The sequence below is a fragment of the Saccopteryx bilineata genome, chromosome 11 (assembly GCF_036850765.1).
Source record: "Saccopteryx bilineata isolate mSacBil1 chromosome 11, mSacBil1_pri_phased_curated, whole genome shotgun sequence".
In the NCBI taxonomy this organism is placed as follows: Eukaryota; Metazoa; Chordata; class Mammalia; order Chiroptera; family Emballonuridae; genus Saccopteryx; species Saccopteryx bilineata.
This window is the reverse complement of record NC_089500.1, coordinates 62,801,329-62,820,020: the sequence shown is the minus strand read 5'-3', so window position 1 is coordinate 62,820,020 and position 18,692 is coordinate 62,801,329. Positions and strand designations below refer to the sequence as shown.

Here is an 18,692-nt window from a genome sequence, read left to right as displayed (position 1 = left end):
GTTTTTAAAGCTAACTGGCTTATTAAGTGACCTTATGTTCCAACATCCTTACAATCATTTGGAATTACCTACCTTTCTCTCATTATTGCAAACCTAATTTGCATGCTTGTTATTTCAACCCTAGGCTGATTTCTGGGGACTGAGATGATTTTGCTGGCACCTTAGAGTTGGTACAAAGATATAAAATTGAATAACAGTGATTCGTAGAGTGAGGTTATTGCCTATTTAATTCTCTTTCAGTAACTCTAAAGAGGTGGAATATGATGTTAGCCCCGACTGAAACTAAGGTTATATAGTGGTTTCTGACTATGTATGGCAAATGACAGTATTTTGCTATATAGTGTGACTGGTGGTGGTACAGTGGATAGAGCATCGAGACAGAACACTGAGGTCCCTTGTTCAAAACCCTGAGGTCACTGACTTGAGCCCAAGGTTGCTGGCTTGAGCAAGGGGTCACTGGCTCAGCTTGAGCCCCCGGTCAAGGCACATACAAGAAACCATCAGTGGAGGCCCTGGCCGGTTGGCTCAGCGGTAGAGCGCCCGCCTGGTGTGCGGGGGACCCGGGTTCGATTCCCGGCCAGGGCACGTAGGAGAGGCGCCCATTTGCTTCTCCACCCCCCCCCTCCTTCTTCTCTGTCTCTCTCTTCCCCTCCCGCAGCCAAGGCTCCATTGGAGCAAGGATGGCCCAGGCACTGGGGATGGCTCCTTGACCTCTGCCCCAGGCGCTAGAGTGGCTCTGGTTGCAACAGAGCGATGCCCCGGAGGGGCAGAGCATCGCCCCCTGGTGGGCAGAGCGTCGCCCCTGGTGGGAGTGCCGGGTGGATCCCGGTCGGGCGCATGCAGGAGTCTGTCTGACTGTCTCTCCCCGTTTCCAGCTTCAGAAAAGAAAAAAAAAAAGAAACCATCAGTGGACAACTAAAGTGATGCAGCTATGAGCTGATGCTTCTCACTCTCTTCTCCCTCCCTCTCTTCCTTTGTCTCTCTATCAAATAGAAAAAGAAATGATTTTCTACATAGAAAAAATACTTTTATCGAGTCAAAAAGCAGTTCAATTTAAAGAACAATAATAGTAAGTGGCACCTGGAGTGTGCATAAATTATAAAGATGGTTCATAGCATGGGGATCTGGGAAACCCAACATGAAACAAAGATCAGCTGGGAGGGAATGGAAGGGCCCTGTGCTCTGGGCAGCATGGAAGCCTCCTACTTCTGCACAGATGACGTGGATTTAAATCTGACCTTGTCTGAGCAATTACATCTGTAGGTCCACATTCTTCTGCTGTAAAAGAGCAGTAACAATGCTCAATTACAGGATTATTAAGGAAATTAAATGAGATCTTTTACAAGGGGCTCTAGCCCTGGGAAAGGCACAGAAAATGGTATTAGGGCTTTTGGACTATAAAGACGTAGGCTTTCTCCATCCTTAATATTTGTCTTATACGTGTGCGTCCTGGCCTAAGGGGTTAATATTGTCATGTTTTTTAAACTGAATTCTCAGGAACTCCAGAAGAAGGGTCTAGGGGAGACTCCACTCTTGTATTTCTCAGGTTCTGCAGGCTGCCTACATTCCTAGGTGCATGACCTTCTTCCGTCTTCAAAGAGAGTAGTGGCCAGTAGAGTCTTTCTCATGATGCCATTTCTCTAGTTCTGACCCTCTGCCTTTCTCTTATAAGGAAACTGGTGATGATATTGGGCCCATAAGATAGCCCAGGATAATCTCCCCACTTTAAGATCCTTCCCTAAATCATGCCTGCAAAGTCTCTTTTACCATGTAGAGTAACATATTCACAGGTTCCAGGACATGGACATCTTTGAAGGGCTATTCTTCTGCCATACCCAGGCTCTCCTCCTGGGGTCCCATCATGGCCCAAATGGATTTACCCAAGTTTGAGTCCAGTATCAGAGGGCACACTTTTGTACTGCTTTCTCCAATTGTGCTAACTTGGGTCACATGCTTACCACCAAACCAATTGCCAAGGCTGGTGGAATGGATCTGAGTCTCAGGCTCACCCTTTGAGCTAGAGTAGGGTCAACACCCACACTGATCCTGAGGAAAGGAAGTGAGAACTGAGGAGCCTTACAAAAGAAGAGGGAGTGGATGCTGACCAGGTGGTGGTGCAGTGGATAGAGCGTCGGACTGGGATGTGGAGGACCCAGGTTCAAGACCCTGAGGTCGCCAGCTTGAGCACCGGCTCATCTGATTTGAGCAAAGCTCACCAGCTTGGACCCAAGGTCGCTAGCTTGAGCAAGGGGTTACTCGGTCTGCTGTAGCCCCACGGTCAAGGCACATACGAGAAAGCAATCAATCAACAACTAAGGTGTCGCAACGAAAAACTGATAATTAATGCTTCTCATCTCTCTCCGTTCCTGTCTGTCCCTATCTATCCCTCTCTCTGACTCTCTCTCTGTCTCTATAAAAAGAAGAAGAAGAAGAAGAAGAAGAAGAAGAAGAAGAAGAAGAAGAAGAAGAGGGAGTGGATGCTGACCATTACAGACTATAATAATGTTGCAAAATATGATTCAATCCATATGCAGATGGAAAAAATAGTGAGTCCCACAGTCACCATGAGATAAGGCCATAAGTTGAACCTGCACGGAACCAGTTCTTGCCAGGATACCATCTCTCTCATCCTGCAGCTAAAACGGCATTAGCAGATTTGTTTAGTATCTCATGGCATTTCCAGCACATGCTTAACACAATCACTGGCAAGGTAGATACCCTAAGAAAAAAGGAAAATTTCCATTTTACTCCTAAAAGAATCTTTAAAGCCAAAACTCAAATCAAAGAGCAAAGTACCTATATAATAACTTCCTCTGGGCAAATTTATAACTAATCCTGGATTAATTGGCTTTAATGAAGTTGAATTAATTACTGTTTGTAAAGAACTTTGAACTACGTGAGTACAAAATGGCATTAAAGAAACAGAAAGGAACCAGCATCGCATTAAGAACAAATCCCAAATAATCACAGTTCTGCAGACCGTTTCCTGTCAATCATTGCCGAGGGACCATGGGCAGCCTGTGGGACTGGGGGACCCAGTAGCTGCAGAGGAGGTTATTTATGGGCTAGAGGTTTGGGGGTGAGTTCACTCAGGAAAGAGTTATGGAGCATTTTCATGTGCTAGTCCCTGGGCAATCCAAGATGCGAAAGGGATCCTCAGCCTACTGGGCTAGGGGAGAGCATTAGTGCATCAGCCTGTTATAAAGCAAACTTGACTCAGTGTGACAGATGACAGCATAGAGACACAAGGCGCAATGGAGGGGAGTGATGTGACCTGAATGTTGCTAGCAACAGTACTCCAGTTTCTACAAGGAGTCCTCCCACTTTCCTCCTGGCACTTGGAGTGAGTTTACAACTTATGCTTGTCTATGCAGAACATTGTATTACTGTGCTTTGTGTAAGGGCACATGACTTCATCAAAGACAATGAGTTGAACTGGGAATTCTATGGAGTTGCTGGGGTTGTAAGTCTGGAGGTGCTGGCAGCTATCTTGTCACCATGAGGAGACAGCCTGCCCAGGAATGAAAGCAACCTAGAGGAAGGAGGAACAGAGACATAGAGAGAAATAAGGTTGGTGCCATCGTGTCATCGCCTGAGTTCTGGATGAGGCTCTGACAGAAACAGTCTCTTCCCCTAGACTTTTTAGTTAGGTTTATTCATTTAATTTAACAAACTGATAGAGTACTTACTATACACCAGGCATTGTTCTAAGTGTTACACAAAGACCAGTTCACTTAAAGCTTGCAACCCTGTGTGTTAAGAACAATGATATTCTTTACTTTGTAAATGAAGAAACTGAGACACAAAAACGTTTTATAACTTGCCCAAGACTACCCAGCTTTCACATGGTAGAGGCAGGAGTCAAGCATAAGCAGTCTTCAGCCCGAGTCTGCGCTTTCAACAGTACCATGGGCCAGCACTTCCTTTTTTGCTTGTCAGTTTCATGGTGGCTTTCTGTCATTTACCCTTGAAAGTTGTGACTGGTGTAGAACATGACATGTAGGAATCTTCCAGGTGTGCCAGGCAAAGGGAGAAGCCGACGGGTGAGGATGAGTGCAGGACAGGGTGGATCAGCACTGTCAATTTGGAGGACTGCACAGGTTCAAGTGCTCAAGGAGAGAGTGATGGGGGAGGGGTGAGAAGTCCATGCCTATGATTTATGATTATCCCACTGGAGACTAAAAACTAAAGGATCTTAGTACCACTGGTGCCTTTAGGGCATTTTATTTTTTATTATTATTATTTTTTTTTTTTTTGTATTTTTCTGAAGCTGGAAACGGGGAGAGACAGTCAGACAGACTCCCGCATGCGCCCAACCGGGATCCACCCGGCAGGCCCACCAGGGGCGACGCTCCGCCCACCAGGGGGCGATGCTCTGCCCCTCCGGGGCGTTGCTCTGCCACGACCAGAGCCACTCTAGCACCTGGGGCAGAGGCCAAGGAGCCATCCTCAGCGCCTGGGCCATCTTTGCTCCAACGGAGCCTCTCTTGCAGGAGGGGAAGAGAGAGACAGAGAGGAAGGAGGGGGGCGTGGAGAAGCAAATGGGCACTTCTCCTATGTGCCCTGGCCGGGAATCGAACCCGGGTCCCCCGCACGCCAGGCCGACGCTCTACCGCTGAGCCAACCGGCCAGGGCCAGGGCATTTTATTTTATTTTATTTTATTTATTTATTTTTTTGTCAAATGCTTTTTTTAATCGCTCCATATTCATTTTGAAATGTCTTCTTTTTTTTTTTTTAACAGAGACAGAGACAAAGTAAGACAGAGGGATAGACAGGGGTAGACAAACAGGAAATGAAGAGATGAGAAGCATCAATCATTAGTTTTTCTTTGCGCATTGCAACACCTTAATTGTTCATTGATTGCTTTCTCGTAAGTGCCTTAACCGCGGGCCTTCAGCAGACTGAGTAACCTCTTGCTTGAGCCAGTGACCTTGGTGAGCTCAAGCTGGTGAGCTTTTGCTCAAACCAGATGAACCCTCGCTCAAGCTGGCAACCTCGGGGTTCGAACCTGGGTCTTTCGCATTCCAGTCTGACGCTCTATCCACTGCACCACCGCCCGGTCAGGCCCTTTAGGGCATTTTAAATTAAAAAAATACCAATGTGTTTAGAGTGAAATGGCTTTCTCTTTTCCCTCCAGCCAACCAGTGCCCCTTTGTGGAGACGGGCATTGAGTACCACCTCCACGCACTGTGTGAGATGGTGCACCCACAGTGCACTTAGGGTACTGCTGTAGACCACGTTTAAACACCTGGAGGCGGGACAGTAAATAATGAACATAATACATGAATAAATGATAAAGTATGTTAAAGGCTGATGTATGCAATAGAAAAAACTAGAGTAGATAAGGGAGATGGAGAATGCTCTAGGCATGCTTGGTGGGTTTGAGTAACAGCAAGGAGACCAACGGGGCAGAGCCAGGAATGAGTAGAAGAGAGTCCAGAGAGATAACCCGGGCAGTGAAGACTGTGGGGCCCTGTAACTGCTGTGACCACTGTGACCATGATGAGAACTTTGGCTCTGAGTGAGATAGGGAGACAGCGGAGGGTTTTGAGAAGAATGACATTGTCTAAAGTATGTGTAGAAAGCACCACTTTGGTTTCCAAATGGAGAGTAGGCTGTAGGAAAGCAAGAGCCGATGTAGAGAAATGATTTCAGTAATCAAAATCCCAGTGAGCTACCACTACACGCCTATTAGAAAGGCTAAAATTACAACAAGACCACACTCATATATTGCTAGGGGAATGTAAAATGCTACAGCCACTCTGGGAAACAGTTCAACAGTGTGTTGTAAAGTTAAAATACACTTATCACGTGACCCAGCAATCCTACTCCTTGGTATTGACCCAAGTAAAATGGAGACATGTTCATAAAGAAACCAATGTCCTGACCAGGCAGTGGCGCAGTGGATAGAGCATCGGACTGGCATGCGGAAGGACCCAGGTTCGAGACCCCAAGGTCTCCAGCTTGAGCGCGTGCTCATCTGGCTTAAGCAAAAAAAGCTCACCAGCTTGGACCCAAGGTCGCTGGCTCGAGCAAGGGGTTACTCAGTCTGCTGAAGGCCCGCGGTCATAGCACATATGAGAAAGCAATCAATGAACAACTAAGGTGTCACAACGAAAAACTGATAATTGATGCTTCTCATCTCTCTCCGTTCCTGTCTGTCTGTCCCTAGCTATCCCTCTCTTTGACTCTCTCTCTCTGTCCCTGTAAAAAAAAAAAAAAAAGAAAGAAAAGAAAAGAAACCAATTCTAAGAGTTTAGAGCAGCTTTATTTGTGGTAGCCCCAAACTGGAGACAACTTAAATGTTCTTCAGCAGGTGAATGCATAAACCAATGATGGTCCGTCCATGCAATGGAATACTAAACAGTGATAACAGTAGCATGCACTGTGGTGACATGCAAAAACATGGATAAATCTCAAATGCATTATACTAAGTGAGAGAAGCTGGACTCAAAAGGCCCAGGGTAGCTCAGTGGGTCAGAGTGTCATCCCAGTACACTGAAGTTGTGAGTTTCATCCCTGGTCAGGGCACACACAAGAATCAATCAACGAATGCATAAATAGGTGGAATAACAAACTGAAGTTTCTCTACCCCCCCATTCCTTGCTCTCTCTAAAATTAATAAGTAAAAAAAAATTTTTTTTAAGGTTATCCACTGTATGCTTCCATTTACAACACGATCTGGGAAAGGCAAAGCTTGTAGGGATAAAGAACTTAAATCACTGGCTACCAGAATTTATTTATTCATTTTTAGAGAGGAGAAAGAGAAGGGGGAAGGAGCAGGAAGCATCAACTCCCATATGTGCCTTGACCAGGCAAGCCCGGGGTTTTGAACTGGTAACCTCAGCGTTCCAGGTCAACACTTTATCCACTGCGCCACCACAGGTCAGGCTGGCTCCCAGAATTTAAAGTTGTGGGAGTGTTTGCACAGAGGGGTTTCTGGAGCGTTGTTGAACTCTTTTGTATCTTGACTATGGTAGTAGTTATATGACTCTGTGGATTTCCCAAAGCTCATAGAGCCATACACCAGAAAGAGTGAATTTTACTGTTCTAGTCATCCAGGTAGGATATGATGGTTTGATGCCCTGGCCAGATAGCTCGGTTGGTTAGAGCATTGTCCTGATACACAAAGGTTGCTGGTTCAATTCCTGGTCAGGGCACACATACAGAAACAAATCAATGTTTCTGTCTCTCTCTCTCCTTCTCTTCCTTCTTCTCTCTCTAAAATCAATAAATGAATTTAACAAGAGAGATGATGGCTTGGAGCAAATGCTAACAATGCATTGGGATTTATTGATGAATTGGATGTGGGAAATAAAAGAAAGAGATGACTCATGGATTGAGTCAGGTTTACTGCCCGAGGAACTGGAGTTCTCATAGACTGTGATGGAGTCTGTTGGTGGAGTGAGGACATTATATTTCAGATGTCTGTTAGACATTCAAGTTGTATAAATGAGCAGTTAGGAGACGTCTGGGTAAACATATATATATTTGAGAGTCAATGTTTCACAGGCATGAGATAGGAGAGATCATCAAGGAGTGAGTATAGAGAGATGAAGTAGGAGGGCTGAGCCTTGGAGCCTTCTTGGGTCAACTGTTATGCTTGTCTGTGTATTCTATATTGTTCAAGCATATAGATATAAGGGGAGTATCTATTTCATAAATGTAATCATGCTATACATACATACATGTGTCCACCTTACTTTTTATCCAGTTACCAATATATTTAGGAGATCACTCTCAAGTAGATACAAAAGCTTCTTTGCTTTTTGGGGGGATGCATAATATTCCACTGTATGAACATACTATTATCTTTCTCTACATATATTTAAACTTTCTTATGAAAAATTTCAAACATATAGAAAAGGTAGACAGAATAACATAATGAACCCTTCAGACCTATCACCCAACTTTTTTTTTTTTTTTTCATTTTTCCGAAGCTGGAAACGGGAGGCAGTCAGACAGACTCCTGCATGCGCCCCACCGGGATCCACCCGACATGCCCACTAGGGGGCGATGCTTTGCCCTTCTGGGGCATCGCTCTGTTGCATCCAGAGCCATTCTAGCACCTGAGGCAGAGGCCACAGAGCCATCCCCAGCGTCCGGGCCATCTTTGCTCCAATGGAGCCTCACTGCGGGAGGGGAAGAGAGAGACAGAGAGGAAGGAGAGGGGGAGGGGTGGAGAAGCAAATGGGCGCCTCTCCTGTGTGCCCTGGCCAGGAATCGAACCCGGGACTCTTGCACGCCAGGCCGACGCTCTACCGCTAAGCCAACCGGCCAGGGCCCTTATCACCCAACTTTAACAATGATCATCACATGTCCAATTTTGTTTTATCTATGTAGAGCACACTCCCATTCTTTCAACTTATTGTTTCTTGGTAACTTGTTATTGAGATATAATTTCAAATTTACCATAAACTCTCATTTCAAAGACACTTAAGTTGTTTACAATATTTTGCTACTAAAAAGAACACAGTAAAGAAATACTAGAACATTCCTTTTCATAAAAAGAACAATTACTGGGGCCTGACAGGACAAAGCACTGGTGCCTGAAATGCTTTCAGAGTAATCCTCTTGAGGAGTGGGTCCCAAACATAAAAAACACATCTCAGCATTGTCGAGGTCCATTTTTTCTGGAAAAGTCTCCTGGCCTTGGCCTTTACAATTCTGACATCAATTCCTGTGCATGGGTTTTCTAAGACCATTGAGCAATTCTTCAATAACTGGATGTCCTATGATTCAACTCAATTCTGATACTGTCTACCTGTCTACCTGGAGACAGCATCATATCTCACAGGTGAAGGGCTCAATCCCATAAGACTGCCCCCCATTAATTCAGATGTCAATCACAACTCCAGGCTATTAGCTGCACTTCTGACCCACTGGCTGTAGAATGAAGATTCATACCATCTCCTCTTCAAGTTTGATTAATTTGCTTGAATGGCTTACAGAACTCAGAGAAACATTTTACTTGCTAGATTACAGGTTTATTTATTTATTTTTAAAAAGATTTTATTTATTCATTTTTAGAGAGACAAGAGAGAGAAAGAGAGAGAGAGAGAGAGAGAGAGAGATAAAGGGGGGAGGAGCAGGAAGCATCAACTCCCCTATGTGCCTTGACCAGGCAAGCTCAGGGTTTTGAACCAGCAACCTCAGCATTCTAGGTCAACGCTTTATTCACTGCACCACCACAGGTCAGGCTACAGGTTTATTTTTTTATTTTATTTTTTTTACAGAGACAGAGAGAGTCAGAGAGAGGGATAGATAGGGACAGACAGACAGGAATGGAGAGAGATGAGAGGCATCAATCATCAGTTTTTCGTTGCCACACCTTAGTTGTTCATTGATTGCCTTCTCATATGTGCCTTGACCGCGGGCCTTCAGCAGACTGAGTAACCCCTTGCTCGAGCCAGTGACCTTGGGTCCAAGCTGGTGAGCTTTGCTCAAACCAGATGAGCCTGCACTCAAGCTGGCGACCTCTGAGTCTCAAACCTGGGTCCTCCGTATCCCAGTTCGATGCTCTATCCACTGCGCCACCACCTGGTCAGGCGATTACAGGTTTATTATAAAAAGATATAACTAGGAATGCTGTCAGAGTAATGGTGGCGTGAGAGATACTCTTGATATCTTCCCTTGAAATTTCAACAAATTGAACAACTATAATGCAGCAAAGGAATCCCAGCTGGGTTCGCAGGTGTGCCTGAAAGATCCATGCACCAAATGGACTAAAGGTGGGAAGGATTGAGAAGGAGGAGAAGATAAAACACACTTGTGGTCAGCTCCAGAGAGAGGCCCGGACTGTCTAGGTTTTTGCTTGCAGGGGCTCTGGGGAGGAGGGAAGCTCAGACTGTCTGGGTTTTGTCTGCAGGTTCTCCAGAGAGGGGAGAAGCCTGGAGTGACTGGGTCTCCCTCTGCCAGGAAAAGCAGTTAGATTGAGGGACAGAATGGGAGATACTCAGCCAAAGTGATGGTAGAATGAGGGGTCATAGCCAGTATTCCTGTGGTCTGCTAGCAGCCCGCACTTGGTGCAGAGACTTAGAAAACCAAAGTGCAGCCCTGCCAGCCTCCCAGATCATATCACCCTCACCTTGTGGGGTATAGAGAGTAGTAGAGACAGACCCCACAATGTCTCTCCAGAGACACTCTCTCCCCAGAAGAACAGAGGTGCTCCATTGTCATGAGCCAGTGTGACTTATAATTTTGTAGGTCTCATTGGGAACAGTGGAGGATTAGAAAATAAACACAGAAAGAAAAAGGATAGGATTGTGAGGTCTTATGGCCTATAAAAGCGCCTGCACTCCCAAAAGCTTTATTTTTATAGTGTAAAGCAAAGTCATTTGCAAATCAAATAGAGCTCAGATACAAAGTCACATTTCCGAGGCAACCTAAGAATTCTCCCCAGTGCAGAAAACCCCCAACCATGTATAACATCTTAACTTCAGAAAACAAAGGGTAAAAAGAAAACTGCCTCCAGTCTTTTCAAGGGACATGGGGAATAGGACGAGTGAAAACACAGCTAACACAGAGGTGTGGAGAAAGGCATAACCCAGGGGTCCCCAAACTTTTTACAGAGGGGGCCAGTTCACTGTCCCTCAGACCGTTGGAGGGCCGGACTACAAAAAAACTATGAACAAATCCCTATGCACACTGCACATATCTTATTTTAAAGTAAAAAAACAAAACGGGAACAAATACAGTATTTAAAATAAAGAACAAGTAAATTTAAATCAACAAACTGACCGGTATTTCAATGGGAACTATGCTCCTCTCACTGACGACCAATGAAAGAAGTGCCCCTTCTGGAAGTGCAGCGGGGGCTGGATAAATGGCCTCAGGGGACCACATGTGGCCCACGGGCCGTAGTTTGGGGACCCCTGGCATAACCTTTAGCAACTTAATCCAACAGTCAGAGATTTGTGGGTAAGAGTTTATCCTTTTGGCTTAAGTCTTAAACTGCGAAAACTTTTGTCAACTCGCAGTCTCCGACACTCCATGTCTGGTCCTCTGGTTTGCTGAGAGGTGGGGAGGAGTGCCCAGAGGCCTGAGATTGCCAATGTTAAAGCCATAGAGCCATAAAGGTCTCAAACCCTCACAACATACCCCACCCAGAAACATAACTGCAGCCCCAAACATCATTGCAACAGCAACATCTCAGCAGAGTCAGGCCAGGAATTTCATAGAGCTCAAACTTATAATACAGCACCACCTACTGGATGAAAATAGAACAACCTTTCCAAACTAAGATATTTTTTTCTCCTTTGAATTTCATTTAATTTTTATATTTTTAGTCTTATTTTTTTGGTGGGCATTTTGTTTGTTTTTTATTGTTTTGGGGTTTTGTGCTTTGTTTCTTATAGTTTTATTTTTTACTTGTCATTATTTTTCTATTTTTATTGTCTTTTTCATTCTTATTTTTCGTTTTTTTAGTTTTTTGTTGTTGTTATTGTTAGAGTTCTTAACAATACCACTCTCAAATGCCATTAAGGAAGAAGAAATTGAATACCATGTCTACACAAGATAGAGGACAAAGTTAAGAAAAAAAAATAAAAAATCTCCAGAAAGCAATCTCAATCACATGGAAACCCTGGAGTGAAATGATAGAGAATTCAAAATCAAAGTTCTAAAAATACTCAAGAGAGATGAGAAAATACTGATAAGCAATTTAATGAGCTCAAAAAACAAATTAATGAACAAAATGAGTCCTTCACCAAGTAGACTGAAACTTTAATTAATTTATTTATTTTTCCTTTTTTTAAAAAATATTTATTTTTATTTTTCAGAGACAGAGTGAGAGTCAGAGAGAGGGATAGATAGGGACAGACAGACAGGAACAGAGAGAGATGAGAAGCATCAATCATCAGTTTTTTTTTTGTTGCAACACCTTAGTTGTTCATTGATTGCTTTCTCATATGTGCCTTGACCATGGGCCTTCAGTAGACTGAGTAACCTCTTGTTCAAGCCAGCGACTTTGGATCCAAGCTGGTGAGCTTTTTTTGCTCACACCAGATGAGCCTGCGCTCAAGCTGGCGACCTCGCAGTCCCGAACCTGGGTCTTCCACATCCCAGTCCGACACTCTATCCACTGTGCCACTGCCTGGTCAGGCTATTTATTTCTTTTTTAAAAAAGATTTTATTTATTCATTTTAGAGAGGGGAAAGGGAGAGAGTGAGAGAGAGAAGCAGGGAGGAGCAGGAAGCATCAACTCCCATATGTGCCTTGACCCAGCAAGTCCAGGGTTTCAAACGTGACCTCAGCATTTCCAGGTCCACACCATATCCACTGAGCCACCACAGGTCAGGCTGACACTTTTAAAAAGAGAACCAGAGATGAACAACTCAATATATGAACTGAAAAATGAGTTAGCAAGTTTAGTTAATATAATAGGCCAGATGGAGGACAGAATCGATGACATTGAAGAGAGGCAACTACGGATGCTACAGAGAAAAGAAGAGAGACTCAAGAATGAAAAATAATAATAAAAAAAGGCCTGACCTGTGGTGGCACAGTGGATAAAGCATCCACCTGGAACACTGAGGTCACCAGATCAAAACCCTGGGCCTGGTCAAGGCACAAATAGGAGTTGATGCTTCCTGCTCCTCCCCCCTTCTCTCTCTCTCTCTCTCTCTCTCTCTCTCATTCTCTCTCTTTTTCTCTGTCCCACCTCTAAATAAAATTCTTTAAAAGAATTAAAAAAAATGATAGAGTGCTACAAGAATTGTCTGACTCATCAGAAAGGGCAATATAAGAATAATGGGTATATCAGAAGAAGAGAGGGAGAAGAGAAGAAGAGCCAATTCAAACAAATAATTGATGAGAATTTCTCAAACCTATGGAAAGAGTGAGAGCCTTGAATCCAAGAAGCAAACAAAACAATGACTTACCACAACCCAAACAGACCTACTCCAAGGCACATTGTAATAAAATTGTCAAGAATCAATGACAAGGAAAGAAACGTCAAGGCAGCTAGGGAAAAAAAGAACATAACATATAAAGGAAAGCCCATTAGGTTATCATCAGACTTCTCAGCAGAAACTCTACAAGCCAGAAGAGAGTGGGCCCAAACATTCAAAGTACTAAAAGAAAGGAATTACCAACCAAGAATACTATATCCATCAAAGTTGTCCTTCAGATATGAAGGAAAAATAAAAACTTTTACAGACATACAGAAGCTGAGGGAATTTATCACCAGAAAAACTACACTTCAGGAAATACTCAAGGGGGTTATTCAACCAGATACAAAGAACAAAACAAATCAAAACTACAAGTAAAATCTCCAACAAGATTACAAAAAAACAAAAATAATCTGTGACAGCAATAACATAAAATTGAGAGGATAAAGATCTCCAGTAGCAAAGGAGGATGGAGTGTAGAAGCACTCATAAGATGATAGAATCTTGTAAATATGAAAATATTTCCTCATAACCACCCATGAAAAAGCCACTACTGAAACAAATAGCTTAAATAAAGAAGAAACAGTGCAATGAGGGGGTTAGGGGAACAGAAACAGAAACAAAATATAGGGTGACAGAGGATGATTTGACTTTGGCTGATGGGTATACAACATAATCAACTGTTCAAATGATGTAAAGATGTTTTCTCTAAATCTATGTACTCTGGTTAACCAATGTCACCCTGTTAAATTTAATTATCTAAATAAAAAAAAAAAGAAGAAGAAGAAACAAGGAAAAGAAGTATGGAATACCACCCAACAAAAAAAGTGACAGAAACACAAAAGAGATGAACCAAACAAGACACAGAGCTACCAGAAAGCAAAACAAAATGGCTATAGGAAATTCTTAAACATCAATAATTACCCTAAATGTAAATGGACTGAACTCACCAATCAAGAGGCACAGAGTAGCAGATTGGATCAAAAAGCAAAACCCAACCATATGCTGCCTGCAAGAGACACATCTAAGCTGCAAGGACAAAAGGAGATTTAAAGTGAAAGTTTGGAAAATGATTCTCCAAGCAAATAATTCCCAAAGAAAAGCAGATGTAGCCATACTTTTATCTAACAATGCTGACTTCCACATAACAAAGGTAACAAGAGACAAAGATATACATTTCATAATGATAAAGGACATTATATCAAGAAGATATAACACTTCTTATCATATATGCACCGAATCAGGGAGCATCAAAATATACAAGACATCTACTAACTGATTTAAAAATAGAAACATACAAAAACACAATCATACTTGACAGAAAATAAATCATTGACAGCTTTAGATAGATCATCCAAATAGAAATTCAATAAAGAAATCAGTCTTGCCTGACCAGGCGGTGGCGCAGTGGATAGGGCGTCAGACTGGGATGTGGAGGACCTAGGTTCGAGACCCTGAGGTCACCAGCTTTAGTGCGGGCTCATCTGGCTTGAGCAAAAAGCTCACCAGCTTGGACCCAAGGTCACTGGCTCAAGCAAGGGGTTACTCGGTCTGCTGAAGGCCCGAGGTCAAGGCACATATGAGAAAGAAATCAATGAACAACTAAGGTGTCGCAACAAAAATTGATGATTGATGCCTCTCATCTCTCTTCATTTCTGTCTGTCTGTCCCTATCTATCCCTCTCTCTGTCCCTGTAAAAAAAAAAAAAAAAGAGAAATATCAGTCTTAACACACTAGGCCAAATGGACATAATAAACATTTACAGAACATTTCATCTCAGAACATCAGGTCATATATTCTTTTCCAGTATGTATGGAACATTCTCAAGGATAGACCATATGTTGGGCCACAAAACTAACATCAACACATTCAAGATTGAAATAATACCAAGCATATTTTCTGACCATAAGGCTTTGAAATTAGAATTCAACTGTAAAAAGGAAGTAAAGAAACCTACAAAAATGTGGAAATTAAACAACATACTTTAAAAAATTACTGGGTCAAAGAAGAAATAAAAACAGAGATCAAAATATATATACAGACAAATGAGAAGGACAACATGATACATCAAAATTTTGGGAGGCAGCAAAAGCAGCAATAAGAGGGAAGTTTATATCATTACAGGCTTACATTGAGAAACAAGAAAGATCCCAAGTAAACAACCTAACATCACATTTTAACGAACTAGAAAAAGAAGAATAAATTCAACTCAAAGTCAGTAGAAGAAAGGAAGTAGTAAAAATTAGAGCAGAACTAAATGAAATAGAGAACAATAACAAAAAAATGTATGAAAAAAATACAACATAAAGCTGGTTCTTGGAAAAGATCAATAAAATTTACAAACCCTTGGTTAACTCACTAAGGAGAAAAGAGAAAGGACTCATCTAAACAAAACTCAAAATGAAAGAGGAGATTTACCACAGATATCGTAGATATACAAAGGATCATACTAGAATACTATGAAACATTATATGTCCCCCAATTTAACAATGAGAAGAAATGGATAAATTCCTAGAAGTATAGAATCATTCTAGACTGAGTCACGAAGAAGCGGAAAACTTAAGTAGACCCATGAACAGGTAATAATAGAAACAACTATCAAAAACCTCCCCCAAAATAGGACCAGATGGCTACACTAGTGAATTCTACCAAACATTCAAAGATTTGTTATCTGTCTTTCTCAAAGTCTTCCAAAAAGTAGAAGAGGAAGCAATACTCCCTAACACATTAGATGAGGTCAATATAACTCTGATACCAAAACCTGGGAAGGATAATAAAAAAAAAGGAAAAAGAAAACTATGGACCATATTGCTAATGAGTCTTAAAATACTAGCAAATCGAATACAATATTACAAGAATAATACATCATGATCAAGTGGGAGTCATTCTAGGTGCACAAGGATGGTTCAACATTCGTATATTGATCAATATAACATACCACATCAACAAAGCAAAGAACAAAAATCATATGATCCTATCAATAGATTCAGAAAACGCATGCGATAAGATACAATATCTATCCATTTATGTTTAACACTCAATAAATGGGCACAGAAGTACCTCGACATACTAAAGGCTATATATCACAAATCATCAGCTAATATACTAAATGGTGAAAAACTGAAGGCTTTTCCTCTAAAATCAGAAACAAGACATGGCTGCTCACTTTCTCCACTCTTATTCAACATAGTTCTGTAAATCTTAACCAGAGCAATCAGGCAAAAGAAATAAATAAAAGGCATCCATGTTCGGTAAGAAGAAGTAAAGGTATTACTTTTTGCAGATGACATGATCCTCTATATCGAAAACCCCAAGGACTTGACTGAAAAGCTATTAGAAACATAAACCGATAAAGTTGCAGAATACAAAATCAATATACAAAAGTCTATTGTTTTCACATATGCAAATAATGAAATTTCAGAGAATGAACTAAGAAAAGAACAATTTCTTTTAAAATTGCAACCAAAAATAAATAAACAAATAAAATACCTAGGAATAAACTTAATAAAGGATGCGAAGGACCTATATATTGAAAACTACAAAACGTTATTGAAAGAAGTTGAGAAAGACACAATGAAGTGGAAAAATAATTCCATGTTCAAGGATTGGAAGAATCAACATAGTTAAAATGGAAATATTAACCAGCAATATACAAATTTAATGCAAACCCCATTAAAATTCCAATGTCATTTTTTTAAAGATATAGAACAAAAAAAAAATCACCAGATTTGTATGAAAACATAAAAGACCCTGAATAGCTAAAGCAATCCTGAGAAAAAAGAATGAAGCCGCCCTGGCCGGTTGGCTCAGCGGTAGAGCGTCGGCCTAGCGTGCGGAGGACCTGGGTTCGATTCCCGGCCAGGGCACACAGGAGAAGCGCCCATTTGTTTCTCCACCCCTCCGCCGCGCTTTCCCTCTCTGTCTCTCTCTTCCCCTCCTGCAGCCAAGGCTCCATTGGAGCAAAGATGGCCCGGGCGCTGGGGATGGCTCTGTGGCCTCTGCCCCAGGCGCTAGAGTGGCTCTGGTCGCAACATGGTGACGCCCAGGATGGGCAGAGCATCGCCCCCTGGTGGGCAGAGCGCCGCCCCTGGTGGGCGTGCCGGGTGGATCCCGGTCGGGCGCATGCGGGAGTCTGTCTGACTGTCTCTCCCTGTTTCCAGCTTCAGAAAAATGAAAAAAAAAAAAAAAAAAAAAAAAAAAAAGAATGAAGCCAGAGGTATACTGCAGAGTCATGATAATCAAAACAGCATGGTATTGGTAGAAAACAGACATACAGATCAATGGAACAGAATCAAGAGCCCTAAAATAAAACCATATATATGTGGACATATAATCTTTAAGGAACCAAAAACACACAATAGAGAAAAGAAAGCCTCTTTAATAAATGGTGCTGGGAAAATTAGAAAGCCACATGCAAAAGAATAAAACTTGACTACAGTTTGTTCTCATACACAATAATTAATTCAAAATGGATCAAAGACTTAAATAGCCTGACCAGGTGGTGGCGCAGTGGATAGAGTGTCGAACTGGGATGCGGAAGACCCAGGTTCAAAAACCCGAGGTCCCTGGCTTGAGTGCGGGTTCATCTGGTTTGAGTAAAGGGGCACTCAGTCTGGTATAGCAACCCCCCCGCCTGCCCCACCCCCACCCCATCAAGACACATATGAGAAAGCAATCAATGAACAACTAAGGTGCTGCAATGAAAAGCTGATGCTTCGCATCTCTCTCCCTTCCTGTCTGTCTTTCCCTATATATGTCCCTCTACGTGTCTGTCACACACACAAAAAAATAATAATAATGGGGAGAGGACCAGAACAGACACTTCTCCCAAAAGACATACAAACGACCAATAGACATACAAAAAAATGTTCATCTACACTGCTGGAGAAATGCAAATTAAAACTACCTTGACTTACCACCTCACATGTTAGATTAGCTAGTATCAACAAGACAGGTAATAACCAGTGTTGGAGGGGTTGTGGAGAAAAAGGAACCCTCATTCACTGCTGATGGGAATGCAAATTAATACAGCCATTATGGAAGAAAGCGTGGCGGTTCCTCAAAAAAAAACTAAGACTAGAACTACCGTATGACCCAGCAATGCTTCTCCTGGGTATCTACCCCCAAAACTTGAAAATATTGGTACGTAAAGACACATTGAACCCCATATTCATCACAGCATTATTCTAGGGGCCAGTCATGGAAACAACCGAAGTGTCTCTCGAAAGAGGATTGGATAAAGAAGATGTGGTACTGCCTGACCAGGCAGTGGCGCAGTGGATAGAGCATCAGCCTGGGATGCAGAGTACCCAGATTCAAAACCCCAAGGTCGCCAGCTTGAGCAACGGCTCACCAGCTTCAGTGCTGGGTCACTGTCTTGAGTGTGGGATCATAGACATGGCCCCAAGGTCGCTGGCTTAGCCCAAGGTCACTAGCTTGAGCAAGGGGTTACTTGCTCTGCTGTAGCTCCCCCCCCCCCCATCAAGGCACATATGAGAAAAAAATCAATGAACACCTAAGGAGACTAAAGAGCCACAACGAATTGATGCTTCTCATCTCCCTTCGTGTCTGTCTGTCCCTCTATCTCTATCTCTCTCACAATAAATGAATGAATGATGTGGTACATATATAAGATGGACTACTACTCAGCCATAAGAAATGATGACATATTGCTTTTTACTAAGGTGACCAACTTTTTTACAATGAAAAGGACAAAATAAATGGAATAATATCGTAAATAAAAGAAACACTTTATTTATTGCAACAATACACTATAATACAACAAATGCATAATAAAACAC

At 42.3% G+C, this 18,692-nt stretch overlaps 1 non-coding gene across 1 annotated transcript; it reads left to right on the top strand.

Moving 5' to 3' along the window:
- Positions 1-509: 509 nt before the first annotated feature.
- TRNAT-GGU (transfer RNA threonine (anticodon GGU)) lies at positions 510-585 on the top strand. The gene has a single exon. It is a non-coding gene; the product is annotated as a tRNA-Thr (tRNA).
- The last annotated feature ends 18,107 nt before the right edge of the window (positions 586-18,692 follow it).